The sequence below is a fragment of the Nanorana parkeri genome, unplaced genomic scaffold (genome assembly GCF_000935625.1).
Source record: "Nanorana parkeri isolate BGI_ZX_2015 unplaced genomic scaffold, ASM93562v1 scaffold2737, whole genome shotgun sequence".
Taxonomy (NCBI): Eukaryota; Metazoa; Chordata; class Amphibia; order Anura; family Dicroglossidae; genus Nanorana; species Nanorana parkeri.
In genome coordinates, this window is record NW_017309005.1 from 15,169 (window position 1) to 26,754 (window position 11,586).

General features: G+C 47.9%; 1 long non-coding RNA gene across 1 annotated transcript in view; it reads left to right on the forward strand.

Moving 5' to 3' along the window:
• Positions 1 to 870: 870 nt before the first annotated feature.
• LOC108802231 overlaps positions 871 to 11,586 on the forward strand; it is a 15,426-nt gene continuing 4,710 nt past the window's right edge. The window contains exon 1 of the long non-coding RNA XR_001942207.1: positions 871 to 1,135. This is a non-coding gene — a long non-coding RNA (uncharacterized LOC108802231). The remainder of the gene's footprint in view (positions 1,136 to 11,586) is intronic.

The following is an 11,586-nucleotide window of genomic DNA, read 5'->3' on the forward strand; positions in this document are numbered from 1 at the left end:
AGCTAAAGGTTCTATTGCTGGGTCAATTCACTCTCACGTGTACGGAGACGGTAGAATCTGGCATGCGGCACACATGTGTCCGTGTGTTAGGAGTTAATTGCACACACCAATAAAAATGCTGTCAACCTAAAACAACGCATGTCCCAGCACAGCGGCATAACCCGGCCAGTCCTCACACCTTGTGCTGGACCCGTCTATCTTTAAGGTGGCCATACACTTTACAACCATCGCAAGACCTTAGTCTTGCGATGGTTGTAAAGTCATTTAAAAAACGTACGATCTGCCCATCTGGGACAGGCAGAGCGTACTTGCGATCATTGCAAGCCCTCCCCACTGAGGGGCGGGCTTCCGATGACCGTAATGCTGAACGGGCAGTGTGAGCGTGCGCACACCGGCCCGTTCAGCATTTGTCTCCCGAGCACCGTTCAAACGTCTGGTTTTCTAGCGCGCTCCTTAGACAAAAGACGTGCGACCTACAGTAGAAACGGTCGCACATCTTCATTCACACTGCTCGATTCTCGTAAGATCGCGGGATTTCCCGCGATTCTCGTAAGAGAATCGTGCAGTGTATGGGCACCTTTACGCTGGGTGTCAGGTTCTCTATTTGCAGCTTCACAATATATATTTTTCTGTCGGTTGAACTCGATGGACTTCTTTTTTTTTTTTTCACTGTAACTTTGTAACTATGTTACTGATTAATTCACGTATCTCAAAGATCAATCTGAAGGTCATGTGACCCTAACCAACTTTTTTTTTGGTTTTGTGAATGAACTGAAGCCAAAGTAATAGAAGGGCCCCCCTGCCCTCCCACCCCCTCCTCCCTGTGTCCTCCTATCTCCCCTCCCTGGAAATGGGTTGGCTTTACTGTACCTCCTGTCAGAGTGACACAAATTCTTTCAGTCCATTGCCTGCGACGCGCACACATCGGGACCTGGACAGGGGGGGGCGAGCGAAGGCGGCCGACACATAATCCACTCATAAAGATCCAGCTGTGCTTCCAGCTCTTCCCAAGCGAGACCCCGCCATCCAACATGTCCGACAGCGCCAGCGAAGCATTAGCGCCGACCGTGGAGGAAGGGAGCGCGGCGCCGGCGGAGAATCCCTGCGCCGAACTCAAGGTCGCCATGGAGAAATGGTGAGTGGCCCCTGGCAGTTGCTGTAGAGCTTTGAGCTTGGAATCCACCATTGGGGTGCAGACGGGGTGCGCTGGTCATCCGTGCAACGCAGCATATTCAATTTAATAAAACACGAAGGGGAGGGGAGGGGGTGCGCTTTATAATATATTTATTATTTTGGCACACCACCCACACTGCAAAAAACTGCTGAAAAATATCCGTCTTCATTTTTTGCATGTGTAGACGCAGCCGAACATGGTGCATGGTTACATAACGAGCTCGTTGGTGTCCTGCGTTGGTTTAACCGTTTGTGTGGGGCTGACGTCTTCGGATTTTTTTTGTTTCCACGCATAAGTTACAAAAGCTGGTAAACTGATCAATGAATTGATTGATTCTGCAATCAATACAATGAAAGGGAAATTTGTGTTAGGGCCCATTTACACTAAGGCATGCCCTAAAACGTGCCGAGGTTCCCCATGATAAAAAATGGCGTCTGCTTCTGCATTTTGAGAAATGTCATTTATTTCTGCGTTTTAGTACATTGGGGGGCCTGTAGAAGGCAATTCCATCGCAGCAGAAAGCATATAACGTGCATTTTGATGCATCGGCAACAGGTATGAACGAGCCTTGATCAATGGCTGCCAACTTTGTCCACTCCAAATCCTGAGCATCGGGAGCACGCGTCAATAACGCATGAAGGACGCACACGTTGATGCACGGCAATGCTCCTGCCTAGTGCTACCAGAAAGATGTACAAGCATTTTTCATTGTTTGATCATTTTTCATTTATTTTTGGTTGTTCATTAATTTGTAGCAAATCACCACCAACAATACTTTGATGTAAACATTGCAAGCGGGGCCTAACCTGCAATCTCAAATCATATATCAGGTGATTTCAAATCAGATTGCAAGTGATCTCAAATCAGATCTCAGGCGATCTCAAATCAGATAGCAGATGATCTCACATCAGATCTCATGGGATCTCCAATCAGATCTTGGGATATCTCCAATCAAATCTCGTGTGATCTTGGAGATCACCCGATATCTGATTGGGGATCACCCAAGATCTGATTGGAGATCACTCACGATCTGATGCGAGATCATCTGCTATCTGATTTGAGATCTCAGGTGATCTCATATCAGATCTTGGGTGATCTCCAATCAGATAGCAGATTATCTCAAATCAGTTCAAGGACGATCTCAAATCAGATAACGGGTGATCTCCAATAGGATTGCAGGCGATTGGAGGGGCTGCCCAGCCCCGGAAACATACGTCTGTGCAGTCTGGAATTTATACATTGTATATTTCCATCAGTTACATTGTAACCTTCAATCTTCAATATGTTGACGCATTTTGTGCAGTAAAAATGCAAACGGCACCTAATGTTCGATCCCAAATCAGATAGCAGGTGATCTGAAATCAGATTGTGATGACGTGAGCTCTGATTGGAAGAGCTGCACGGCCCCGGGAATACACATCTGTACAATCTGGAATTGATACGTTGTATATTTGTGTCTATTACATTGTAACTTTCAATCTTAGTTATCATGAAGGGTGAAGCGCCGCTGTTAATCGACTTTCTGTGCGTTGTATTGATGTCGATGATCTCCTATGGATGACGCAGACCTCCGTAAGGGGAAACAGTGGAAATTTGTCCTCAAGTAATGGGTGAAGGTTAGTGATTGTCGCTTCGTCCTCTGTGGGGGGGATCCAGATGTTGCCGCTTCTGATGTAACAGATTAAAAGCTAATCTGAGTGAATGAGTGACCGCGGGCAGCATAAACTGCTGCGTGTGTGCGCCTCTATCCAGACGCCAGTCTCTGTGTTTGGTTGGAGAAGAGGCCATATTGTCCCTGACACACGTCTGTGAACTGCAGATGATTTTTCACTGTAATAAGAATCAGGCCGAGGACTTCTGACCATCTGGTTTCGGGCATTACACAGTATAGCAATTTAAAGGGCCACTGCACCCAAAGCTGGTGGTTGGAGCATTAAACCCCCTAAAGCGGACCTGGGCATTTTATGGCCCCGCGGGCTGTATCTGGCCCTTGGTCTGCAGCTGTCCGGCCCACAGACCTGCACTCCATTATGGCTGGCTGACAGTGGATACATCAGCCTCCAAACTGCTATGTTATGATCAAAGAGTTCGGCTCTTTCACATCTCAGAATGCTGGGAGTTCTGCTCTTTCCCATCTCAGAATGTTGGGAGTTCTGCTCTTTCACATCTCAGAATGCTGGGAGTTCTGCTCTTTCCCATCTCATAATGTTGGGAGTTCGGCTCTTTCCCATCTCATAATGTTGGGAGTTCTGCTCTTTCCCATCTCAGAATGTTGGGAGTTCGGCTCTTTCCCATCTCAGAATGTTGGGAGTTCTGCTCTTTCACATCTCAGAATGCTGGTAGTTCTGCTCTTTCCCGTCTCAGAATGTTGGGAGTTCTGCTTTTTCCCATCTCAGAATGTTGGGAGTTCTGCTCTTTCCCGTCTCAGAATGTTGGCAGTTCTGCTCTTTCCCGTCTCAGCATATTGGGAGTTCTGTTCTTTCCAATCTCAGAATGCTGGGAGTTCTGCTCTTTCCCATCTCAGCATATTGGGAGTTCTGCTCTTTCCAATCTCAGAATGCTGGGAGTTCTGCTCTTTCCCGTCTCAGCATATTGGGAGTTCTGCTCTTTCCAATCTCAGAATGCTGGGAGTTCTGATCTTTCCCATCTCTGAGAATTATGATAACTTTTAGATAACGTTTTAGTCTTATGGTCAAGTCAGAATTGCTCTTTGATGCTGCCCCAGCAGTAGCGGTGTTGTGCAGCAGGCAGCAGTTTCCGGGTGCCCCTAGTTTTGGAGTTGGGCTCTTGTAGGCAGATGTCTCGCAGTCCACAGAGACGGAGGAGAGTAATTCAAGCATGCTGGAAACACAGACACAGCACTTATATTTATGGAGCGGGGCCGGGGGGGGGCTGATATATGGTCTTAAAGGGCAGCAACATCAAGTGCTGATACTGGCCATTATGCCCTTGTAAGATCTTTGTCCTTGGCTTCATCCTTGTCCTCCATTCTATACACTGCATTACCGTGAAGAGGGTGACACCACCTTTCTGTGCTTACAATTCTGGGTCTCATCATCCTGTTTCCTGCCTCTCAACACCCCCAGTAGCCCATATAATGTATATATAACGCAGGAAGCCCAATGAGATTGAGAGGCATGGGCCGTATACAGCCTGTTGCTTTTTTTTATAGGGGTTTATGTGAATGTGACGAATATCCCAGGAAGTCTATATAGCCGGCGGAGCTTCTCTACAGCCTAGCACCCAGGACACTTGCCCCGGGTCCCCTCCCTAGCGCCCTCTCCGGCAGTGGTGGTCTATACAGTCAGTTGGATCTTGTATTAACCCTCTTGGGGTGCCATCCGACACTCTCTGCAAGGCTAACTCAGCATTCGTTTAGCAAGGCTGCTGACTCTACTGTCTGATATACTGAAAGTCCCTGGCAGGAGACTCCCAGACTCTGCATATGAAAACCGGCGTGCATATAAAAGTCATAAAAAGATCAGAATGACCTTTCCATGAAATGTTACCATAGCTTGCACTAAAAATATACAACGGCCCTGAATGTGAAAGGAGGACGTGGAGAGAACACGGGCTACAGGCTGAACTGCAGGGAACTCTGTGCTCAGAGACTCTTTCTGAAAATGCTAGGTGCCTGGCTGTCATGGTGGTCCAATGGCTTTAATACTTTGGGCTAGAGACCGATATTTACCTGATTTCACTGGTTGCACGCTCGCTTCATCTTTGGCCCCCGATCCGTCTTTGCTGGGAGTGGCAGCTTAAAAAAAAAGTGGTCCAAGGAAGAAGGACCGGTGACAGGGTCATGGGTGGCCAAGGCTCATTGATGGACGTGGGGAGGGGAGTCGGGCCCGTGTAGTCCGATCCAATAGAAGAGATACTGGAGATCAGATTGCTGATAAAGTGAATGTTGGTTCTGATGGAAAGGAGTCTAATCACTCAGAGCATCGCAGGTTGTTGTGTATGGGGCTGTGTCAATGCAGACTGGTGAGGGTGCCCATGCTGACCCGTGTCCACCACCAAAAGTTTCAACAATGGGCACATGAGCATCAGAACTGGACCACGGAGCAATGGAAGAAGGTGGCCGGGTCTGATGAATCATGTGTATGGCTGGGTGTGTGTCACTTACCTGGTAAGAGATGGCACCAGGATGCATTATGGGAAGAAGACAAGCCGGCGGGGGCAGTGTGATACTTTGGGCAATGTTCTGCTGGGAAACCTCGGGTCCTGCCATTCATGTGGATGTTACCTGGACTGGTACCACCGACCTAAACACTGTCACTGACCAAGTACCCCCCTTCATGGAGACGGTATTCCCTGATGGCAGTGGCCTCTTTCAGATGGATATTGCAAATGAGGTGTTGACTTGGCCTCCAAGGGGGACATTGTTATGGAAAGAGGAAGAGAGCACAGTGTCCTGGTATTCCCTCATAGCTCAGTGTACAGACAGGTGACACAGGAAGCTGAAGAGTAGCAGTAGTGAATGGTGGTGTCACCCTTCAGGCAGATGACACAGGACATATTTAACACGCATACAGTAACCTTCACCTTGACAGTCCTTGAGAAGTCTCTCTTGCGTTGACATTTTTCTGTGATGCGTTGGTTCTGCTTGATTAGAGCCGAGCTATGCTGTCCTTCAGTTGGCTGCTTTACTATATAGTAGGGATGGGCAACTCCCGCCCTCCAGCTGTGCTTTAGCTACAACTCTCAACACGCCTCTGCCTCTGGGATTCATGCCTGCAACTGTCAGTTTTGCAATGCCTCATTGGACTTGTAGTTCCACAACAGCGGGGGGGCCGGAGATGCCCACAACTGGTCTATAGCATTACCAGCAAAGTGATTATTCTATGGCAGCGATGGACCAGTAGGAGTAGGAATCAGTTTGAATGTAAACCTGAAAAAAATGGGGGTTGTACTCCTTGTGGGAGGTGATCTGGGATATCAGCATATGTGTAGTGTGTGGACCTGGTTATGGTCCCGCTCTGATCTCCATTGGGAGAGGGGGGGTCACCTTATCAGGAGATCAATTCCTGGATGTATGGTGATCTTGCTTAAAGGTTTGTTTAGGTGGTTCATTTGAATGGATATGTCAGATACAGACAATGCGTTTTGGGGGAGTTGGACTCCTTCTTCAGTGCTTGAGGAACAATATGTCATAAAAACAGGAAGAGCTGCACTTTGTACAGATATGGCTGAATGAGCGCTCAGTGACAACATGACCTGTTTGCAGTGATGACTGGATAACAAATGTCTGACACACATGTCTCAATCCATGTACCCATTGCACTCCTTACCGCTAATCCGTAGTGATAGGTTGGGTGCATCAGTAGTCGACGGATGGCCACCGTCAGAATAGAGTGTAGAAAATTATGGACACCGGCACTCCGAAGTAGAATAACGTCTCTTTATTGACGTTTTCACTTGTTCTGCCTGATGAAGGGGATCCTGTGTCACCCCGAAATGTTGCAATTAGTGTATTGTTGCATGAAACATCAATAAAGAGACGTTATTCTACTTTGGAGTGTCCATAATTTTCTACACTTTTTGACACACATGTCTGACACACATCAACCCCTGCTGCAGCCTCTCAGCTTATGGCTTGCTACAAAGTTACAATGTAAAGTCTGATCACTTGGGGAGGGGAGATTGAGGAAATGCTTCCTCCTGCCTGCAGCAAACTGATGGCGTCATCATCCATGGGGAGCTCCATGGAGAGTTTTTAATAATAAAAGGTGGGACTTTTGTGTTGCTGTTTCCTGTGACATGTCGGGAATTGATGTGTGCAGAATTGTAATGTTAAATACAGGTCCTCTTGATTATGTTTGGCCTATGGCTGTGTCACTTTGTAGGGGTCAGACACCCCCAGAACTGCGAGCGTGGATTTGTTCCCCCTCCATTGCTGTTAAACAATTGTTATTTCTGTCTCTGGAAGGTTCTTGTGCTATTTTTTGCTGCCTCACTGTGACCTCAATTTTAAAGCATTATCAGATTTTGCTGGTGTCTGTTCTCATCTGACCCACATCCTCCCGGGTACGTCGCCATGGTTACAAGGATCGGCTCTTCAACTGGCTTGGCACATTTCTACCCGGCAAATGGGCTTTGTCAGGCGTACCCAGATGAGACCCAAAGGGCATTTGAGGCGTCGGGGCTACTGACTGCAACGCACTCGTTGCAGGGGAAGAAAAGCAGATGGGCTGCCCAAACCAACCAATCAGAGCTTTACTTTCATGTTCCCTGTGTGGTATTGCAGTAAGGAGGGAAGAATGTGATTGGTTAGCATGGAAGGTGCAGGATACCTGGGGCAGTCTGATAAATGAGGCCCAGGCTGAGTATACGACAGCTTGAGATACATTGTATGAACCATCTTTTATGTATGTGCCAGGCATGAGATACCAGTAACAAAGGGATGGAGCTTAGCAAAGTTGGGACTGCTCCACATATGGCAGCTACTCCGCCACAGTGACGCTTAGGACAAAGTTCTCTAGAGGCCCAAGGTGTCGATGCCAATGTATGACGCCATGCTCAGATCAAAGGACGATGTTGTGGTTTGTAGATAAGCGGACTGTATCAGGACTACAGGGTTACAATGAGCAAGGAACAACATTTTAGAAAGTTGTGCTGTAAAAAAGTTGCACCGAAGTTTGGAATTTCCAAACTGGAACTCCCATTGTAGTCAAGTCATGTAAAACTGCTCGGAATGGTTTGGGAAGCTCATGGAAGTCCAACATGGAGGGTTGATGAAGCCAAAATAAAAATGGAAAAATTGGGACGCAGTCTTGAGAAAAGTGTTCGGAACAATCTGTGTCAATGCGTACACCAGCGTGAGTCTAGGAAAGTACCGACCTATACCCACCATACAGATGTGTCTAGCCATTGATGTTTATGGGAAGCTGCAGGAGCTGTGGCCTCCTGGGTGACCAAATTTTACCTGTGCAGCTGCCATGCGTCCATGTGCATGAGGCATTAGATCTCATATGCTGAGGAAGACCAAGGAATCTACAGAGACGTTTGCAAACGTCCATTCTTTGCACTGACTCCCCTCTACACACAGCTCTGTATACTACACACCTCATATTCCCCTACACACAGCTCTGTATACTACACACCCCATATCCCCACTACACACAGCTCTGTATACTACACACCCCATATTCCCCCTACACACAGCTCTGTATACTACACACCTCATATCCCCCTACACACAGCTCTGTATACTACACACTCCATATCCCCCCTACACACAGCTCTGTATAGTACACACCCCATATCCCCCCTACACACAGCTCTGTATACTACACAACCCATATCCACCCTACACAGAGCGGTGTGTAGGGGGGATATGGGGTGTGTAGTATACAGAGCTGTAGCTGAGCTGATGGTGTGTGCAGATATTTGGCAGAGCGCACTCTCACGCCTGGCTGCCTGATACGGGGTGACAGTCCTCTGCCTGTTTATCTGGCAGAAGCCGCCCCGGGGCAGACACTCCCTGCCCTGAGCCGGGGCTGTCTGCATATAATGGAGGGAAGATCGCTGACTCAGCCTGGGCCTCATTAGCTGCAGATAAAAGGCAGGATAGCCAGGGAGCAGTTATGCGCGGATAATGTGCAGAGTCAAGTCTTACGCCACGGTGCAGAATGGAGGATGGGCCCCGCCGCAGTGTGTAGTGTCTCCAGTACAGGGGGCAGAGAAGATTTTTTACCTGAATCCCAATGTTTACTGGAAGAAGGGACCAAGGGCTGTGTAGCACCCACCCCCACAGGAGCTGCTGGAATTTTATGGGCTCTGCTTCATTCCTAATGGTGGCCTGCCCTGCACCCAACACATCGACTCTCCGATGGATCAGGGTCTTTAGTTTTTACTCAGAAACTCATGGAGCAAGGGTTAGGGGTGCAGGACACCCCAAAAGGAGCAAAATCTATCCCAGAAGACCTTCTGATAACAGGACATCGATAGTGACCCTTTCAGAGCAGCTTCCTACTGACAGCAAAGTTGATGGTGGATCTAATATTTCAGCTTTCCAATAATTGGTTGGCTCTACTGACTCTACATAGCACAGTCACGGGAACCCTGAGTAATGGAGCAACAAACATCCCCCATGCAGGGTCCTCTGGCAGAGGATTCTCCCAAAATCTACAGGCCACCACGCCTCACAGCAAAGTCCCCCGAAGATGCTCCCCCTGGACAGCCACTTGCCTGGATCTTTGGCCACTGCCACAGGGCAGCTTCATATTCTTTAGGCCCAGGTTCAGGCCCCCCCAAGAGTCCAAAAACCCTTCTTCTTTAGGCTCATTAGTGTTAGGTTTATCATTGGTGCTAGGGTTAGGGTTAGTGTTAGGATTAGGGTTGGCATTAATATTAGGATTAATATAGGATTATTATTAGAGCTTTGATTGGTGTTTCTGTTAGGTACAGGGTTATTTTTAGGATTATTGATAGTGAAAGGGTTACCTTTAGGGTTGCGTTAGTGCTAGGTTTATCATTGGTGCTAGGATTAGGGTTAGTGTTAGGTTTAGGGATATTGTTAGCATTAGTGTAAGGGTTAGGTTTAGGGTTAGCATTAGTGTTAGGGTTATATTTAGTACTAGGACTAGGATTAGTGTTAAGCTTTGGGTTAGCGTTAATGTTACCTTTAGGGTTACTATTAGTGTTATGATTAGTGTTAGGTATAGTGTTATTGTTAGGATTAGGGTTGGCATTATGGCAAAGTTTAGGGTTATCGTTAAGATTATCATTATTGTTAGGCATAGGGTTGTTGTTAGTGTTAAGATTCGCTTGGTTAGGGTTAGTATTAGGGTTAGCAGTAGTGTTAGGTATAGGGTTAGCGTTATGGTTAAGTTTAGGGATATCGTTACGATTCGCATTAGTGCTAGGTATAGGGTTAGTGTTAGGATTAGGGATAGTGTCAGTGTTAGGATTAGGGTTGGTCTAAGGGTTAAAGGAGAACTACGGGGGCAGGGCTTTTCCCCATAGTTCTCCTTAGGGTAACGAGAGGACACAAACTAGCGTCCTCCCGTCACCCTAGGCTCAGTATACTGCGAGCTGTAGCTCCCTGTATACTGAGACGCCGCGGCTGAAGCGGATGCCGGCAATTATGTCTGGATCCGCCCAGCTGCGTGAGTGACAGCTGGCTCTGCCTATCTAGAGGCAGAGCCAGCTGTACCCGCCCCCTCCCCCGTCCGTTCCGCCAGTCAGCGCTGGCGGATCGGAGCGGGGAATCCAGCCCCTCCACCTGTCACGGCAGAGAGCCGTGACAGGATTGAGAGGTGAGCGAACGCCGGTATGTGTTTGCTCACCTCCCGATCTACTGAGCCGACCTGTGACAGTCTCATTGTCACAGGTCGGCTAGAACTATGAGGTGAGTGAAAAGCACTCACCTCATAGTTCTCCTTTAAGTTTAGGGTTAGGATTAGGGTTAGCATTAGTGTTAGGTATAGGGTTAATGTTAGGATTAGGGTTGGTCTAAGGGTTACGTTTAGGGTTAGTGTCAGTGTTAGGTTTCGGGTTATTGTTAAGATCAGGGTTTGCATTAGGAATGGTTTTATTTTTCAACCAGGCCTTGGATCTAGGGCCGCCACCTTTTCTTCAAGCGGAACCCGAACACTCTAGCGATGCGCGGACATTTGTTGGAGAGAATGAGTCGTGGCTTAGTCATATGTAAATACATTAGGCCAGTAGCCACTATCTTAATTTTGGTTGCCCCTGTCTGCCTGACATCATGTGTCTGGGTTTTAGCTGCCATGAAACCCGAACACGGCATTCAAAACCCGAACTGTCCGGGTGAATCCTGGACAGGTGGCAACCCTACTTGGATCGCCACACCAACAAGTACATTTTTTGCTTACTTCTTGCTGTGTGGCGGCGACAGATGACTTTCAGGTCACGACTTCACAGTAAACGCCCTCTGAGCCGGCCCGGTACACATGTGACATCTTATCTCAGTGCCCACATGTGGCCAGACTCCACTATCTGATCTGACTACAAGACTAGAGGGTTAGGTTAGACAAATTCAGTTTGTGGTCACCTACAGACAGCACCCTCAGTAGAAGCTGATCGGAATGGAAATGTGTACTAAGGGCGATATGAAGGTTGCAGTTCCTGGTTTCTCTTTCAGAAAATGCTAATTTCCTGGCTGTCGTGTTGATCTAATGGAGTTATTAGAGACATGAGATATCATTTAAAGGAGAACTATTGAGTTAAGGCTTTTCCCCATAGTTCTCCTTAGGGTAACGGGAGGACACAAACTAGCGTCCTCCCATCACCCCAGCCTCAGTATACCGCGAGCTGTAGACCGCGGTATATTGAGACGCCGCAGCTGAAGCCGATCCCGACAATTGTGCCGGGATCCGCCCAGCTGCATGACTGACAGCTGGCTCTGCCTATCTAGAGGCAGAGCCAGCTGTACCCGCCCCCTCCCC